Source organism: Salvia miltiorrhiza, chromosome 2 (genome assembly GCF_028751815.1).
Source record: "Salvia miltiorrhiza cultivar Shanhuang (shh) chromosome 2, IMPLAD_Smil_shh, whole genome shotgun sequence".
NCBI lineage: Eukaryota > Viridiplantae > Streptophyta > Magnoliopsida > Lamiales > Lamiaceae > Salvia > Salvia miltiorrhiza.
Window position 1 is genome coordinate 9056463 of NC_080388.1, and position 20820 is coordinate 9077282.

Here is a 20820-nt window from a genome sequence, read left to right on the forward strand (position 1 = left end):
TCAATGTGGGATATATGAAAACAAATGTAAAAATATCATAAAGTGTAGAATTGAGAGTGAAACAATACTAAATTGTGAAAGTGCCACTTATGATAGAGAATAGTGAAGAGCTCTTCAATATGTAGCTCTTTATATAATCAATAGATTATTTATTTAAAATACATCTAAGCATCATTTTATTTATTTTATATGACCAAATTCGGCAATGGTAATTTATTTGAATTTTTTTTTATTTAAATTTTGAATTGTGAGATTTAATGTAGATTCAATATTGACGATGAAGCGCAGTCTGTTGGTAAGACGCTTCCCCTCCAACCAATAGGTCGGGGGTTCGAGTCACCCTAGGAGCTAGAGTGTGAGTGGGTTTTTTCCTTTCTTTGGTTGTAACAAATAAAAAAAATGTAGATTCAATATTTGTTAGAATATTTTAGATCAATTCGGGAATGATAATGTATTTGAAGTAATTTTTCATGAGCGAACTAAACAGAATAATCTATTTATTTTAAATGCATCTCAAAAGAATCCTTTTATTTATATTTTTTAATGGCGAAGTTCAATAAATATCAATGCAGGAATGACAAAATATCAATGTGGGAACAATGATAAGCTAATATATGAATAAATATCAAGCCTTTTATTAAGATATATCATTGTGATATTAATGTGAGAATGAAGTTTATTTCAAATTATTTTACATGATCAAAATTAAATTGAAGAAATTATTTATTTCGTATATATCTTAGTATCATTTTCTTTATTTATATGACCAAATTAAATCGAATAACTTATTTATTTAAAATACATTTAAGTATTATTTTTTTATACGACCAAATTCATTTGAATAAGCTATTTATTTCGAGAATATCTATACTTTTATTTAGGTTTTCAAATAGTGAAATCTAATTATAATTTTCTTAGACTCAAATTATGAAGTTTAGTATAAATTTAATATGAAAAACTATTGCAACTATAAAAAAAATATGGAATACTATTTATTTGAAATACATATCATAAGTATTTCTTTATCAAGGCTTTCCCATAATTAAATTTTATAAAATATCAATGTGAGAAAGATAGATGGGCTAATGTATTCATGGAAATTGACCCTTTTATTAAGGTTATGATTGATGAAGTTTAGTATAAATTCAATGTGGGATAGATGAAAACAAATATATAAATGTCATATGGTGTAGAATTGGAAGTGGCATTTATACACCATATGACATTTATACATTTGTTTTCATCTATCCCACATTGAATTTATACTAAACTTCATCAATCATAATCTTAATAAAAGGGTCAATCTTCATGAATGCATTAGCCCATCTATCTTTCCCACAAGTGCCACATAGGATAGAGAATAGTGGAAATCTCTCTAATATGTAGATAATTGATATAGTACATAGATAAATAACAAAATATAAAAAATCAAATTTAATGTACATATTTGATATTTGGATATTATACAATTGATTAAACCCATTTTGAATTTATAAATCCATACCCGTATTCGTTTGAAAATTAATAAAGAATTATTTACTATACATTTTGATTGAGGACCAATTTATAGTAATACCCACTACTACTCATACTTATTTAAGTTATTGAAATATATAGATAATTAAATATAATTTGTTACCTTAACTGATCATCCGTCTCAACAAAAACTCGAAAGATGAAAGGCTAATATATGGATGAAGATTATGTCTTTTATTTAGATATATCTTTATGAGATTAGTGGGGGAGTGAAGTTTATTTCAAATTATTTTACTTGATCAAAATTAAATTGAAGAAATTATTTATTTTGTATATATCTTAGTATCATTTTCTTTATCTACATGACCAAATTAAATTGAATAACTTATTTATTTAAAATACATTTAAGTATTATTTTTTTATACGACCAAATTCATTTGAATAACCTATTTATTTCGAGAATATCCATACTTTTATTTAGGTTTCCAAATATTGAAATCTAATTATAATTTTCTTAGACTCGAATTATGAAGTTTAGTATAAATCTAATATGAAAAACTACTGCAACTATAAAAAAAAATATGGACCTGTATTCGTTTGAAAATTAATAAAGAATTATTTACTATACATTTTGATTGAGGACCAATTTATAGTAATACCCATGTTATTATGAGATTATTTGGAAATGAGGATTTATTTCAAATTAATTTGAAGAACTTATTTATTTAATATATATCTTAGTATCATTTTCTTTATTTCATATGACCAAATTAAATTAAATAACCTATTTATTTAAAATATATTCAAGTATCATTTTATTTATTTTATATATCCAAATTCAATTGAATGTGGAAAACTATTGCAATTATAAAAAAAAAATATGAAAAACTATGTGCTTGAAATATCATAATTTAAGTATTTCTTTATCTAGATCTTGAGTGATTTAGTTGAATAGAATATTAACGCGAGAATGATGAAAGCTAAAATATGAATGAAAATTAAGTTTTTTATTTAGGTTATGAGTTTAATGTGAAAATGAGGATTATTTCAAATTATATACATGATCAAATTAAATTGAAGAACTTATTTATTTAATATATATCTTACTATCATTTTCTTTATTTTATGTGACCAAATTAAATTAAATTACTTATAATATGTGGAAAACTATTTATTTGAAATACATATTATAAGTATTTCTTTATCTATATTTTCCAATGATTAAATATAATATCAATGTGGAAAAAATAAATGGCTTAATGTCTACATGAAGATTGAACCTTTTATATAGATTATGAATTGATGAAGTTTAGGATAATTTCAATGTGGGATGGATGAAGTAAAGATGTAAAAATGGCATATAATATAGAATTGAGAATGATCAAAATACTCACTTGTGGGAGTGCCACATAGGATAGAGAATGAAGAAGAGACCTTCAATATGTATTCTATTTAATAATTGATAGATGAGCTAAATTGCTATTTTTCTCTATTACAGCGGAACAATAACTTTGATAATAATTTCTCATTTCAAAGCACTATTGTGGCTCCCCAATTTCAAAACGTGACATGAGTTTATAAAGTGACATGAGAATCTTACTGTATAATTTTATCTCCCACTATAACCTATATCGCATTAGCATTTCGTTTCATAGTGATACTTCTATATTATTATGACATGTGAAATAATCGAATGAAAACCGACGTGATAGATATATGCATATATATTGTAAACGATCTAGAACATACATATATATATATATAAGACTTCTTTGCAATAGAAAAACCTACCCGAAATTTTAATTACAATTGATCAAAATATACCATCACCAAAATTATATATTACTAATGAGAGATGACACTCTGATCTAGTGAAAATCATATAATAATAAAAAAATATAATTATATAATAAAGATATGAAAATAATAGTTACTTTATATTATTAGAGCACCTGTATCAATTGGGGCTCATTAGCGGCTCGAACAGGCCTTGGTGATTAGCCTGTCTATGCAGGTGAAGGTGACTCGCGGTGCGGCACAATTTGCGGAGCCGAGCTCAACAGGCGAAACTGCACGCATCTATTTTTTGATTAATAATAAAAAAATTGAAAAAATGCCCAACGATCACCTGTTCGAAAACGATAAGAACGTTTTTAAATTTTTTTTTTCTTATTTCATCTATATATTCCTCTAATTTCTTCACTATTTCATCTCAATTTCTTTCTTCCACTTAATTCTTTCTTTCTTGAAATGGATCCCAACAACCCGGACCTTTTATCGTCAAATTGGTGCGGCGATCTCTCGAGGCCGTATTACCAACAACGAACCTCAAGGTAATCAATTTGAACAAGGAAATGGAAGAGGGCATCGGTTCGGCCGAGCCTCAAGTGACGCTGACATGAAGGGAAAAATGTGGAAGGGAAAAGGGAAAAGGGTAGCCGCAGAAGAAGGGTAAAAAGGTCGGTGGAATGGGGCACCATACATCATGAACGAAGAAATCGACCTTTTCAGCCGAATTTTGATCGAGTAAATGAATGATGTCATTTGTGGTGTTGACCAAAAAGGCGATGCCTATCGAGGGAAGGTGATGGAGTAGATCAACACGATGATGCTCGAACTGTTGACACAATGACATGTGAAAAATCATTGGGGGTGTGTCACAGCCGAAGTGAAACTTTAGGAGGCAATATGAGTTGAAGCTCATGTTAAGTGGCCAAGTGGCCATAGCGACGATATGATAAGAGAGAAGACGCAAACCTTGTACATATCCAGAAACAAGGCGTTCCATTCAATTAAAGTGGTGGAATGCATGGAAGATTCTATGATACAAACAAAAGTTTAAATCATTGCATCTGGTGAGCGTTGTTCATTCGTCAAAGAGGACAAAGACGTCGGAGAGCGGCGATTTTCATCTACGCGGTCAATAGGTAATAAGACGGCGCTAAGGAGAAATGAACACAAGCTTCGATACATCTGTCAAGGTTTTGAACATTTCGGCGACGCAAGCCGATCTCGCCTCAATCGTCGAGACCAATAGGGAGAAGAACCGGCTCAAGCGCGAGGTTATAGATAACAAAATTCTCTTCATGGATATGTCGAGAATGACACTAGAGTAGATAGAAATACATGTGCTAAGGGCCGCCGATATTTCGCGCATGTAGGGGAGCATGATATATCTGTTTTTCATTATTTAAATTTATGCAATTGCCATATTTAAATTTATGTAATTTCCTTAAATAATTTTCTTAAAATTAGATCAACATTTGAAAAATAAAACTATTTCATACTCCCTCTGTCTCATTACAAATGTCCCATTACTTTTGGGCACGAAGACTGAAAAATATGTAATTAGTAGATAAAGTGAGTTGGTGAAAATTATTTAAATATTAGGTATAAAGAGAGAATATGTTGCCAAAAAAGGAATGAGACATTTGTAATGGGACATCCCACATCGGTCAAAGCAGCTCAGAGGATTCCTTAAACATTCAGGGTTTTATCGAAGATTTGTTAAAGACTCTGCCAAGATCACTCGGCCTATGACCAGATTGCTACAGAATGATGTACCCTGGGATTCAGCCTAGAATGCCATAAAGCCTTCTAGATCTTGAAGCGGCATCTGACCACATCACCCATTATCCGACTACCAGATTGGGGGATGCCCTTCGAGCTTATTTGCAACGCAAGTGGATACCAGGTAGGAGCTGTGTTGGGGAAAAAGATCGGGAAATAGAGCTTCGTGATTTACTATGCCTCAAAGACCATGAACTCTGCCCAGAGCAACTACACTACAAAAAAGAATGAGCTTTTGGCCATAGTATTTGCATTTGAGAAGTTCAGATCCTACATGTTCGGAAGCAAGACTGTGTTGTACACAGACCACTCTGCCCTAAAGTACTTAATGGAAAAAAAAGAGTCCAAACTAAGGTTGATATGGTGGATACTTTTATTGTAGGAATTTTACATCGAGATCAAGGACAAGAGTGGTGCCCAGAACCAAGTGGCGGACCATCTATCCCGCATACTCCAAGAGGAAGATGGTGTGCTAATAAATGATGTGTTTCTAGATGAAAAGCTATATCGGGTGGAGAAGTCTGTGTCCAGAGAGCTGTGGTACGTTGACATAGTCAACTATATGGTCACAAGATCATTATCTCTGGGCATAACACCATACAAGAAGAACCGGATCAGGGCAGATAGCAAGACCTTCATATGGGATGACCCATATTTATGGAAGATGTGTTCAGACAAGGTCATTCGAAGGTGCATAGCAGAGTTCGACCAGGAGAGTATCATGCAACATTGCCATGCAAAGGAATGTGGTGGCCACTTTGGGCACAAGCGTACAACAAGGAAGATACTGGATTGTGGGTTCTATTGACCCACAATTTGCAAGGACTCTTATGAGATGTGTCGAAGATACGAGGAATGCCAAGGAGAGAGTAATATCACCTGAAAGAATCAGATGCCTATGGTTCCCATCCTACCGGTGTAGGTTTTCGACATTTGGGGCATGGACTTCATGGGTCCTTTGCCCCAATTCAAGAGGGAACCAATACATACTATTGACAGTGGACTACGTGTCCAAATGGGTGGAGGCAAAGGCAACTCATACCAACGACGCAAGGGTGGTGTCCAGTTTCTTGCGATCCCACATATTCAGCCATTTTGGTGTGCCCAGAGCAATCATCAACGATCAGGGCACACACTTCTGCAATGCCCCGATAGGGAGTTTACTCATGAATATGGAGTCCAACACCGGGTGTCTACAGCATACCACCCTCAGGCAAATGGTTTGACCGAATTGTCCAATGAGATCATCAAGACCATTATAAGGAAGGATGTTGGAGTACCCGGATTGACGATGCCCTCTGGGCATATCGGACAGCTTTCAAAATCCTATTTGAAATGTTCCCGTATAGGATGGTGTTTCCATTATGATTATATAATTTCAAGACCCCAACGTATCTATCATAAGATCGTTTATTTACAACGGAATCGTATACAAAGTCAACATATCTCAATGAATAGAATATGATTTATGGCTACACAAACTGTTGAGAACAGTTCTAGATCGGGTCCAAGATGAACTACTGTAGGGAGTTTATTAAAACCATTGAATTCGGAATATGGTAAAGTAGCTCCCGGGTGGGGAACGACTCCATTGATGGGTGTCGCAATGGCTCTATTTGCGGTATTTTTATCTATTATTTTGGAGATTTATAATTCTTCCGTTTTATTGGATGGAATTTCAATGAATTAAATCTATAAGAATAACAAAGTCCTAGCTTTTTGAATAAAAAATAAATAAGTTAGAACTCAATTTAAGGGCTTATTCTATTTTGGTAGCTCGATCGTGGAATTTATTTCTTTCTGTATTTCCGGAATATGAGTGTGTGACTTGTTATAATTGATTCTATTGATAGTACAAAGGCTAGATCTGTCACCTTGATAAAGATGATTCAACTTCGTCGGATATTTGTTCAAATATCTGGAACACGAACTAGATTAAGAAATAGTTGAACTATGATTCATACTGAATATTTGACCTCGTATCCGGCGGCAAAAAAAAAATGCTGGCAAGATGTGTCATCTGCCCGTGGAGCTAGAACACAAAGCCTTCTAGGCAGCGAACAAGATGAATCTGGATTGGGCAGAGGCAGGTCAGAACAGGAAGCTTAGCATCTAGGAGCTCGAGGAGATCCGACTTGAAGTCTATGAGAGCGCCTCATTCTACAAGGAAAAATTGAAGCTTGCCCATGACAGTCTGATCACGGCAAAGAGTTTCGATACATGGCAAATGGTAATCTTGTACCAAACTCGCTTTAAGTTTGCTGCGGGTAAACTTTCAACCAAGTGGGCCGATCCATACGAAGTGCATGCCCAATACCCAAGTGGAACTATGGAAATCAAAGACCCAAAAATCAGAAGCATTTTCAAAGTTAATGGGCACAGACTGAAGGCATACTATGGGCAGAGCATGAAGATCTCAGGTCCTGACCCAAAGGACCTTGACAAAAATCCAAACTAAGGAGCTCTACGTCGTGGCGTCGTGCCCACGACGTTAACTAAGGCGCTAACCAGGAGGCAACCCGTTGACCACCTTTCAGAGGTGTTCCTTGCTTCGGGGGGCGTGTTTCTTATTTTTGCTGTGTGTAGGTTTTGAGGACGCCTTGTTGGGCAGAGGGAGATGAAAGGTCGCGTAGAAATAAAGTGGCACAGGTAACTGCTGGTGGAGGGCAACGGTCAGAAAGCTAAAAAGTAACTGATAACACTCATTTTTTCCATGGTTTTTAATGTTCTTATGATGTCAATTTTATGGGAAATTGAGTGTTTGATGATTGTTTTTTGCTTAAATTATTTTATCTTGTGAAATATGATACTTGCTCGTACTTTGATGATTTTTACAGAAATATGGAGTTCGAATTTGGACTATTAGTTTTAATGAAAGTTGTAGATCATCGCGATACGAGTTCATAAGCGCAAACGGCCAAAACAAGAAAGTCGCGCCCAATAGTGAATAATGTCCGACGGGAATTTTCGAATTTGATCAGTAGTTTCGAGTTCTGTACTCTATTTATCCCATGTGCCTATATATAGGTCCTTTTCCTGGCGTATTAGACACCTCTCTTCACCTCCTTTTCTCATTTTCTCATATTTTTCAGTTTTAGACTCTAACAGAGATAACTGTTTAGCGGATTCAGGAATGTATGATATGATTTTAACCTTGAGAACTAGCGGAGATAGGTGGATCATAGGGGAGCTATTCTTGTGAGCTTTTGGGAGTTAGTAGATTTTCTTGAGACCTAGCGGAGATAGAGAATTTATTAATCTACTGTCATATGCTGCTCTAGCAAAAGTGTTTGATTATATTTGTGATCTCTCATCCTAACTGGATTAAACTGGTAATTAGGATTAATAGGTTGATTATGTGAATTTGATTAATGAATTTATATCATTTTATTTATCTGATTTTATTTGCTTTGTCTTGAGTTTAGTTTTTATTCTCCTTCATATTTTTGGTTGCCTGAATATTGCTATAGGAATTATTAGGATTACTTAGAGTAATTTCGTTTATCAGTCCCTGTGGATACGATACTCGGTTACTGATTATTTGCTGCAATTGCACCGTGTTAGTTACTGTATTTGTTGCTCAGAAATTTGTGATTAGTAATTGACACCTACACCCTTCACGTCAACCTAACCCTAGCCTTTACATACAACTACCCTCTCCCACTTTCACTTCAAACTTCCCCATCCCCCACCCCCACGATCACATCACCCGAAAAACTAACTGCCAGTCAAAATCATTACAACCTCCGAAAATCCGAACAAAACCCTTTCCTCCTCCAACAAAATGGTTAAGACACGAAGAACCCCCTCAGCAAATGCTCATCCGCCGGTCAACCCAAACCCTCCAAATCCAAAAAGCCAAAAACCTGCCGAGAGCATGTCGGCCTCTGATCGAAGCCCTTCTCCTGTAGATACCGCGCCGTTGGAGCAGTTGGCGTCAGTCGTCGAAGCCCCCAACCTACTCGAGGAGACCACCAACCCGTCACCTCAGGCACAGGCGTTGCACAAAGAAGAGCAGTAAGAGACAGCGATCATCATTGTCGAAACCCTTACCCATTTGGCGGGGAAAAGCACGCGTCCACCTCTGTGGAACCCTCACCAGTGAAGAGAAGCAGACAGGTGCCCTCTGATGCCAGGTGCTCCCCATCGTCCGAGAAGGAGAAGGCTGTGGTGACACAAGGGTCTCGTCGATCATTGATGAGAAATCAGAAGGGAAAGGCATGGGTGACCCACACTTCAAGTCAAGCAAATGATGAAGTCCATGCATGGTCCTTGGCCGTGCCCAAGACCGTTGACTTCGCGGCATTAGACCAGCTGGGCCTGAGCCAGGAGGTAAGGGAGAAGTTTGCAAGTATTGGTTGGGAGCCGTTTCTAAGCTGGAAGGAGGTGGTTTATGAGGATCTGGTGAACGAGTTTTACCTTACCCTGAAGGTGGATATAAGCAGCGTTGAAGGCCCGATGAACATGAAGTTTAGGGTACTTCAGAAGGACGTTACCCTCACCGTGAACGATCTTAATTTGCTCACCGGATTGGTGGATAATCAGATGTTGATCTCGCCCCAGTACTGGAAGGCTTTGAAGTTTACGCCCACCACGTAGAATGATCAGAAGGCGTGGGCATTGCTAAGCACAAGAGGCAGATTCATTGCCCAGCACAGCAATGGGAACCAGCTCTGTTCTCATGCCCATCGCATATGCCACCGGATCATTGTCTACAATATTTTTGGGAAGCGCGACAACAGCAATAACCTAGGCTAATAGGAGCTCTTCATCTTATGGGAAATGAAGAAGCAAAAGTGTCTCAACTTCGCTTCAATCATCTGTGCCTACATGAAGAACGTCATCAGCAAGACGGGGCAACGCCTCTCTGTGGGGCATTTCATCTCCAAGTTCGTGGACTGTATGCGCATGGCTAAAGGCACAAGATGCTAGAGGAGACCTTTGATATGCCTACCCTGCACAAGATGTTCAGCATCTTGTAACACCCCGATTTTCCATAAGATAATATTAGATTATTTTTAGGAATAAATTTGATCTTAGCATAATGTGTCGTTACTCATTTCTCATCATATTTAAAATTTGCATTTACATTTCTTTAAGCAGTTTCACAGCATTAGCTCAACTGCATTATATTGTCATATTATTTAATTTATTCTATTTTTTTCTAAATTTAAAGATATATTTTACCTAAAAGAATTTATTTAGAATTTGTGAAATAAAAATACTTATATATATATAATAGATATATAAATATATATTCTTATAAAATTGATTATATATATAATAGGGGTAATTGCCTGTAAATCCATAACGTTTACTCGGAATTGGTTTTTGCTCCCATTTTCGAAGGTGTGGCCCCTAAATACATAACCTTCTATTTTGTCTCGTTTTTCTCCTGTCACCGGTTTTTTCTTACGCCGACGCCGGAAATTACACCGTGGCAGCCGGAATTGACAAGGTGGCAGTCGGAAATTGACACATGGACATATTATTAACATGTGGAATAAAATTTAAAAAAAAAAACAAAATTCTCCCAACTCCATCATCTTCTTCCCCTTCCTCCCCTCCCACCACCCTCTGCCAGCCCCTCTGCCGCCTGCGACGGCGCCCGCCACCCCCTCCACACCTCGGCTCAGCGGCGACGTCGTGGCTATTTCGCTGGAGGGGAGCCAAGGCAAACGCGCGGCGGCGGCGGTGAACCTAGGCGTCAACCTCACCAAGTTTCTTCAGCTCTTCCCACCACCACCACCAAATTCCGTCAGCCCTTCCCACCATCAAATCCGCCATTTTCGCCCCATTTCCGAGGAAGAGAGCTTCACCCAATTCCCCTTCCGCCATTTCCTTCCAGACCTTGAATCTTCCCCAGATCTAAACCCTTAAATCCGAAGCCCTAAATCCCCAAATTCGGTCTCCACCCTCGTCTCACACACACCTCATTCTCAGGTAACGTCTTCCGCCGCCGCTGGAGTTCCGGTGGGGAGCAGCCGCCTCCCTCTCTATTGATTTTCACAAATTGACAGCGAAATATCCTTCGCCTATGAACTACCTTTTCGCCTGCTATGCTACTAAAAAATATCGTTCGTGAACGGAGCTCGCGAGAGAGGTGAACGGATGAAAGGGGTGGCGTCCTCGGCCGGGCACGTCTTCGTCGGCGTGTGGTCGAAGCGGCAGGTGGGGGGGAAGGATAAAGGGGGAAGAAGACGATGGGGTGGGGGGGGATTTTGTTTTTATTTATTTATTTTATTTTTTTATTCCACGTGTTAATAATATGTCCATGTGTCAATTTCCGGCTGCCACCTTGTCAATTCCGGCTGCCACGGTGTAATTTTCGACGCCGGCGTAAGAAAAAACCGATGACAGGAGAAAAACGAGACAAAATAAAAGGTTATGTATTTAGGGGCCACACCTTCGAAAATGGGAGCAAAAACCAATTCCGAGTAAACGTTATGGATTTACAGGCAATTACCCCTATATAATATAATATATAGCGCATACATATACATATATATATCTTAAGCTAATTAAGTAAAATTTTATATATATTATATAACACAATACGTATATATAGTTATACTGAATAGCTTTTAGTTAATAAATATATACATATATATAAATAGTATGGTACAAATATCAATGCAAGCCTTATTAATTTAAACCATGCATGCATGCTTAGTCATTAGGTATATATACGTGTTTGCATGATAGTAAATTAGTAAGCCAGCCTACAAGTAGGATATTGATTCAGCAAACCTACTACATATCAACTCAGCAAAGCTATATATTGCGGCTATATATATGTGATAAGTTGATCAAATAAAATCATACTAGACATGTAAATTACATACTTTCTTTAAGGAGTAATTATAAGTTGAGCACGTGATAATCATTTATATTACAAGCTTCATTGTATTTTTAAGGTGGGTTATATTTTTCAAAGTATATTTGAGTTATTAAGCTCTAATGTTATTATTTGAAATGTGGTATGTCCATGAAATGTTTTCACGTTCTCCCACTGTTTAATGCTCTTATGTTAACAATTATGGCTTTTAATGGGTCTCACACACCTATTAAAAGTTGTGCGCACGGTCTTAAGGTAGTGGATTGATCCCCACGAGCCTTATAGACGAAAGGAGGATTTTGGGTTCGCCCTTAATCCGGCTAGATGGTGTAGCTGACATGGGTTCATCCCGGGGTCCCATCTAGTTAATGATGAATGAATGAATGATTACTTCCCAGGGGTCGCCCAGGGACTACGAATGAAATGATAAGGGTAACAGTGGTGCTACGGTATGGCGCGCGCAATGAATGAAAATATTTTGTGATTATAGAAGTTAAATGTTTTATTTTAAAACCTTCTATAATTCACGTATGTGCATGGACTATCATATGAAAATGATTATTTCAAAAATACATGACCCACTGGGTACACTAGTACTCAGCCCACAAATCTTTTCAATCTTTTCAGGTTAGTAAGATGGTGGAGACGGAAGCAGCTGTGGCGGGTTGGCTGCAATATGTTGAAATAGCTAGCTATTTATATTTAAAAAAATATGTCATATATTTTGAGTATGTAAAATGCTAGTTAAAGATATATTATATGATATTATTATTATGCAATAATTTATTTATCGCTCGATGGAGAGTGCATGTAGTCGGCCCCTCTTGGACGCTTGACCTAAGCCCTCATGATCATGTTGTGCTATGCCAATTTCATGAGTGAGCTGGTCGATCAACTCCTTTTGGCGAGCTAGACTCGGTTACCCCATCATTTACCGCTTTATTAAAATTGTAATTAAATGTCCGACTACTTAGCCGCACATATTTGTAGACTGGTTCTAAACCACCAGCGTGCTGAACCAAGCTTTCCGACTTGAATATTAAATATGTTATAATACTTCTAACAACGATTACTATACATTAATATTCTTTAAGAATATTAACAAAAAGAGATGAACATATATATTATTATATTATTATTAAATATTTACAATTATTATTATTATTATTATTATTAGTATCCCCTTTCTTTCCCGCTTCTTAAATCCAACCCTAGTCACGTTTCGGCATTCGTGCCTTCCTTCGGGAATTGGGGCGTGACACATCTGCCCAGATGCAAACGAGAGGCTACACTTGCAGGACCAACCGGAGCAAAAGCCACCAGTTCCACCAGCCCAGCCAAGATCAACACGACAACCTGGAGGGAGTTTCCACCATAGTGCCACCCCAGAACCCCGCGAGTCAGGAGATGCGAGGATTCTGGGGTAAATTCTGGAGATCATGATGAAGATCAGAGATGCCCAGCATGCCCATGTGGAGCACACCGAATTCAGGTACCATGGATTCACCTCAAATTTTATCCTCCCTTTTGTGTGGGTGTGTGGGTGTGTGTGTGTGTGTGTTTTTTTTTTTTTTCTTGTGTGTTTGCATGTATGTCGTCTATTTCCCCATCCCTTCTTTGGCTTGCCACTTTGCTTAAGACAAAGTGTATGAGTGGGAAGGGGGATTGTCCTTTATGTTTTCCTTTTTTGTTTTATTTTTGTCGTGTCTGTGCCTTCCTATTCACACCCTTTGCCCAAAGCAAAGCGTGTGAGTGGGAAGATACCAGTCGAGGTCATGGGATGTCCTCGGTTTGGGACCCCCATACTCAGACACTTAGCTTTGCCCAAAGTGTGTGAGTGTGGGGATCTCTACATTGCCCATTTTTTTTTTAGTTTGTTTGTTTGAGTCTGACCAAGCATGAAGTGTAACTTGAGTTCTGGGCATGATGATTATGTGTTGTGAATTATCGTATTAGATATGAGCATGCTTAGGGATTGCGTGTATGACGGATTAATTATATTGGGCACATATCCTGTTAGGTTTAAGCTTATCATGCTATATGTGTTCAAACCAAGCATGCTTTTCATTTTTGTATGAATTTTGTTCTCTGAATTTGAGTAGAACTAGAACTTGCATGTTTTCTTGCCAAAGCCTCATTGAGTCTGTTTGTGGAACTTAGATGATTTAGACAATTTTTTTCACTTAATCCCGTGCCCAAATGCAAAAACCTACATCTTATCCCTAGAACAACCCCTTTGAGCCTGATCGTTTTCTTCAAAAAATCACTTTAAATTTTCCCAGATAAAATGTAAAATGAATTAGGGCAGATAAGAAATCAAAGAGAATGAAAAGTAGTAGCAACGAATGGGGGCAGGCTGTGCCTTATCACCGATTTCATTGTGCCTCTAAAAGTGAAAAGAAAAATAAAAAAGTAAGGACTAATATATATATAAAGAAAAAAAATTAGTCCAATTGTTGTTTTGTACTTAAGCATGTGAGAATTAGGGCATAGTCTGATGCAAGAAAGGGAATGGTAGTTGTGCCTAAACTAAATTTATTTGACTTTAGCCCAAAGCCAAATTCTTCCTACCTATGCCTAATGCCACATTACAACCCTTAAAGACCTAAGGATGAGAACCTATGATCGACATTTTTAAGAGGCATAAGAAGGCAGGCAAGCCTATAATGAACGCTTTGATCAGAGAACACGAGCGAAACACTGAGCCCACATACACAGAGTGATGAGTGATTGGTAAGGAACCCCCTCTGTGCCCAATACATTTTCTTGACTCACATGAGGGCACAATCTATCTGTACTTCGATTGCATGCATGTTTGATTCTTTCCCCATGATTCCAATTTATATTGATTGCTTTGGTCTATGTTGCGTCTTTCTTTTTCTTTTGTCTTGTTTCTTATTTTTGGTCAAGGCATACTTACACGCTTGAGGATAATGCGTGCTTAAAGTGTGTGAGTGTGACGAGCCCATTTTTTGTGCTATTTTTTAGTCTATTTTTAGGTCCAGGTCGAGTTTTTTTGCATGTTTGTGTCTAGGGGGGCATATTTTGGGCACATGAGTGTGCAGGGCCATACATGGGTAGAAAATGCTCCATTCCGCAAGAGAAGCAAGTACCCAAGTTCATACAGAAGCAAAGCCCACGCTTTACGCATATTGAGTACCGTGCGGGATCGGATCGTGTTCGGGTGAAATGCCCAGATGAGAGGGACGTGATCAGAGGACGAGGGAACAAAGGCAAAGGAAATGAGGCCAAGAGAGAATTTTGCATATGGGAACAGCTGGCATACACAAGAAAAGGCATGGTACATCTGCCCATGGGTCCAGAAAAGGAAGGAGATCCCTTACTTTCCGCATGCGATATCTTGCCATACCCGGAGGATCTGCCGATTCTAAGGCACACCGTGGAAGGAAAGAATCGACCACGTAACCCTAGCCCAGCCGGCGCCTAATTCTAGGCCAAGCCCTAGCCTATGTCTTCTCTATAAATATAGATGCACCGCCCAGAAGGAGGAGTCATCGACCCCTTGAGTTTTTTCAGCAATTGCACTGATCCAGGCCGACCCTCTATGCGACCACACTCCTTATTTTGTTCCTTAGTCATATTTTTATGTTTTAAGCATGTGAGGCAGATACAAGGCCATAGGCCATTTTATATTTCAGTTTTATGATTTTATTTGCTTTGCCTGGAGTTGGAGCCTACAAAGATCGCTTTTAACTTGTACCCAGACATCTATTAATCAAGTATGTTTTATTTTTATTTATGCTTTGCCTTTACCTTCGTGTTTATGAGTAGCTAAGTTTTTAGACCTGGTATGGGCTAAGTTAAGGTTTGGGATGGGGTAATCAATATTTGTGAGGTCAAAATAAACTTAATAATTGTGCAACAATATTTTCGAAGCATTTGATCTGATTCCAACTCAACTTGGGAAAACCCGGTACCTTATGCGGCCGGTAATGTTCCAAGCACGGCCAAGTTACAAGCAGTACATGGGCTCGAGTTTGGAGACTCCATATAGTGTGGCAAATGCAGGAGGTGGTAGTATGCCTTGGGCATGCCTATGACCATTTGGGTCCGCTATGCCATTATGCGCTCTAGGCATACCCACACAACTACAGTTTGATGTGTGGAATCTACCAGGGCAGAGGGAGAAGGGGTGTACACCTCCACCCAACATGAAGGGCGTGGATGAAGGTTGGGTAGGCTCGTGCACGTAACACCATGACAATGGGGGCACATCCTATTGATCAACGGCCATAACCAAAGACATGAAGACACAATGAAAACCCTTGTATCGATGATCGAATGAATTTTCCAATCCATACCTAGACTATGCCCAGACCAGGTTTCCTTTATTACTAATATTTTCTTTGTTTTATTTTCAGCTTTTACATATTGCCCAGAGTAGATTTAAATTTTGTTTTGGCCAGAGTACTGGCAAGTGAAATCTTTGCCCAGAGAGGACAATCCCATATAAACTATGTGTTAGGTCCCGGAAGGTCTAGAATAGGTGTATTGGGGGGGGGAGGAATACATCTATAAGCTATTTTTCAAACAACAAGCACAACCTTTTGACTATAGAAAGATTTAAGGAAAACTTTGATTGCAAAGGTTGAACACTGATAATGAATCTCTCTTCAGTAAAGATATATCAGTTAAGTCCAAGACTTTAACTGATATGAGCAAGGCTTCAGTCTTAGTTATAAAACAGAGGAGTGTTATGAATCTTACTGACTATCCGAAGATTTATCAGTTAGACTTATAACACTGGCAACGAAAACTTTTCTTTTGAAATAGCCTTGTGATTAACACGTTATCAAGTTTATGTTTCACTTTGCAGTTAATCAGTTTCAGTTAAAGACGTTTGAGCACAGATAAGAAAGTAGAACTGAAAGCTGTAAACGACAAAGGGATTTTTACGTGGTTCGAAATCCAATTCCTACGTCTACGGTCAGTTGATCACACTGACAAACACTCTGGGCATATGCTTACGGGTGCACAACAAACCTTGAACTGAAAATACACTTTTCAGTACCGACATACTGGGTTAGATTTCTCAATCACTTAGTACACACTGGGTACTAAGATCTCTTTGGAGTCTAGCACTAGTCTGAACTCCACACTACTCAAACACTCTTTTCGCTCAGTTGAAAGAAGGTTCGAAAACTACCAACTAGATCACAGAGAATAGGTCCTCTGTAATCAGTAACTTAGACTTTGGATAAATGACTCATCCAAAAACACCTAGCGGATGGACTCGAATTTATACGAGGTCGTCCTAGGGCGGTAAGGTGACTCAAGTCGTCTCTCAAGGAAGGCTTAGCAGGGCTTCGATCGTGCTACTCACAGGGAACAGGAAAGAAAATCTAAACACTCTAATCAGGAAGCTGGGTCTGACACTCTCTCTTTAAATCTAGGCGTAATTAAATAAGCTTGTAAAATTATCTAGTTCAGAATCAACAGAAAGCATATAAATCTATCTAGGAGAAAATAGGAAACAGATTAAGAACGCAGGAAAACTAATAAACCTAGGGTTCTAACTAGCAATCTAGAAAGCAATAGCTAATTCAACAATCATAAGCAACGATTATCTAGGCAAGATAAAAGAATAAACATTCAATCAATTGAATACTAAGCATCAATAATCTAAGCAATGGAAATAAACTAATACTCATTCATATAGAAAACATAAACTGAATTCTCACATAAGTGTACGATCCGCAAATCCAATCCAACGGAATGTAAAATGACATTAACTTTAATCCAACGAATCAAGAGATGTTTAGGATGTTTCTAACTATTCTAAAACTAAGGGAAAACAAGGGAAAATCGCCTGGAGGCTGCTGAGGTCGAGAGTGAATGAGAGAAACCCTAAAATTCGGCTTTTAAGTGAAAAAACGTAATTGCCGCAAATACACAGGGGCGGCGGCCGCCGTGGGACGGCGGCGCCGTGGACGGCGGCCGCCGTGACACGGCGGCGCCGTAGGGGCCCTTCGCAAAAATCTCTCCAAGCAATGCACGGCCCGCGCCGTGGGGCCGCAGCCGCCGTCTCGACGGCGGCCGCCGGCGGCCGTGAGCCTGACTCCAAAAGTTGCTCGAAATGATGCCAAAACGCTCATCAACTCCCGAATCCTGCACACAACGGTAGTACACCCAAAAAGTCATCGAGCACGTGCAAAATAAATCACAAAGGTACGAAATGAGCTCGCATGCACAGTAGAAACACTAGCAAAAACCATCACAAAATAGGGCTAAACAATAAACAATATTAGTCTAAGGTTCTAAGAGAATATATGTAATCAGTAGTAGACTGATTTTGACTTTAGGATTTTCTTATTCGATTCAAATTTTAGAAGGCTTTGATTGGCTGAGTGACGATTTCGGCAGCGTTTCAGCTTGTGTATTTGAATTAGTGAAGATTGAAGTGATCCTCAAGCTCTATTTATAGGAGAGGTCTTGAACAAATCTATTGGCGGAGATGGACTTCAAGAATTCATCCGTTGGAGAGTAATTCGAATTTTGCTGAGGCTTCAATCTTCGAGGTTCCTTGTTTGGTGAGAAACGGCTACTCAGGTACAGGAGATAAGGTGCCTCTGAAAAGGTAATCACCAAAAAGAAATGCTCTGCAGAGAAAGGACGATCCTCTGTATATTTGCATTTAATGCAGGTGTACTTTGAGTGTGTGGCTTCCTTTTAACGTTGGAGTTTCAATCCGAGGAAAAATGTCAACTGATACTTGACTTTAGTATCAGTCCGTTGATTCAACGTAGCCAGCATTAGATGAATAAGTCATAACTGATTCTTCAGTTGAGAAACTCGTTTAGTCAAATATCAGAACTTGACTCTGCCTTTAATCGCCAACATCAGTCGAGTTCTTCAGTCTTCAGTCTTTTGTTCTTCATTCTTCATTCCACCGGTCTTCAGTCTTCAGTCTTCAGAACACTAAACAACTAGAAGGAGATCTCCAACACTTGAGTTCGAAAGGTTCTAGTCTATTACAAAGAAAACCTAAGGATTTTGGTATCATCAAAACAAGGGTTAGGATATTTCATTAAGTTCCCAACACTGTGACACTGAGTACCAAGATACACCGATTTCATGTGGCTTCGACCTTATACTTGCCATTAATTGATCTTGATTGCAGAGCATAGGAAATTACAAATATCATTTGCCTGAAGTCTTGAGGACGGCCTTCGACAGTATCCATTTGTCGGTTTGGCCGACCGAACGACCAAAAAAAACAACAAACCGATCAAATCGACGACAAAAAAACACCTACCAATTAATTTTGAAAAGATAAACCAGCCTAAAAATGAACCGTTGAGATGTCGATTTTCGGCCGACTGAACCGAACTGGCCGCTTCACATGTCTATACCTTTGACTTGAAAAAGAGAGCAGCGACGGCGACAAAGGCAGAGCGCCGACGGAGGGCGGCCAACGGTGGTGACTGGTGAGTGCGACAGGTGGAGGGATTGAAAGGGATTTTTTAGAGGAGTCTACTTGTGGAGCGAGAGAAATAACAACTTGAGGAAGAGAACAGACTGAACTTGAAAATGAGGGGAGTGGGAGGCCCAGTGAAGTAAGGGGAAATATGATTTTTTTAATTTACACCTATTCGGTTGGTTCCGTCTAAAATCGAACCGATTGCATAAACTCAAAACTTTATAAGAAATTTAATCGAATCAACCAACCACCATTTCAAAGTCAACTGAAAATTGATCGGTTTGGTCTATTTTCGGTCAGTTTGATCGGCAGACCAGATTTTTGCTCACCCCTAATTTAAAGACCATATATTACAACAAGGTGAATATATCAATATCTAAAAGCATGTTAGGACTTGAGTTTCCGCATTAGTTTAATTGTTGCATTTGTTCTATGATAGTTATATGGACCAAATATACATGAATATTTGAAATATTATCCTAACAGATCCTAGACAAGGAACTCCTCACGTGGGTTCAATCCATCAATATTATCTCTATTGGTAACAAGATTTTCAAACTTATTTTAAAAGAATTACTTTTATCGTTTTTGTCTATAACCCCTGAAATATCAGGACTGGTCCTAAATGTAACTAGGAACCGCTTTGGATTAATATTAATCATTATACACATAGTGTCGTGTTGTTCAGTCTTATTTGAGTGTTTTCTATAGTTGGTTATAGACAACATTAATCTAGATTATGCATTTCGGCTATCATCAAATGAATAATGTAAAATTTCATTAAAAAAATTATTCAAGACTCAGGTTGGCATCACTGTTGAGACTTTACAAAAAAAAATTATAAGTAAATAAAGAAATTTAAAGATTGCGCGATGGAAGACTCGAACTCAAGACCTCAAGTCTTGGGCATTAACCTCTTACTGCTAGGCCAACACATACTCAGTGTCGAGACTTGAGAGAGAGAGAGAGAGAGAGAGAGTATACTCTCTCCGTCCGTCTCACAAAAATACGAACATTTTTTCGTTTAGGGGTATCTCACAAAAATATGAATATTTCTATTTTTGTACACTACCCCACCACAACTCTTTACTTTTTATCTCTACTTTTTATTAGGTGGGACCTCTTTTCCACTCATAATACACCTTTGTTTAACATTGATTAAAATTTGTACTATTTACAAATATTTATATTTTTGTGAGACGGTGGAAGTATATCACAAACAAAATGGCATATTCCATTTTCTTTTTCACTTGAAAATGACTATAGAAGTTATCAGGAGATAATGATTAGCGAGTAGTTCAATTGTCTCATATCATGCAAAAACATGGATATAATTACAAGAGATTCTTATCTCAACTACACATCTCCAAATTTCTTACAAATTTTAATAACCAAATTAAAATACACATCTCCAAATTTCTTACAAGTTTTAATAACCAAACTAAAATACTCATCAAAAGGTTATATTTAGATAGAAAAACTAGACTTTGAAGAA

At 38.0% G+C, this 20820-nt stretch overlaps 1 long non-coding RNA gene across 1 annotated transcript; it reads left to right on the forward strand.

The window, feature by feature from the left end:
* The first annotated feature begins 11867 nt into the window (after nt 1-11867).
* LOC131012961 (uncharacterized) lies at nt 11868-12666 on the forward strand. Its single transcript, XR_009097546.1, has 2 exons — nt 11868-11963; nt 12512-12666. It is a non-coding gene; the product is annotated as an uncharacterized LOC131012961 (long non-coding RNA).
* The last annotated feature ends 8154 nt before the right edge of the window (nt 12667-20820 follow it).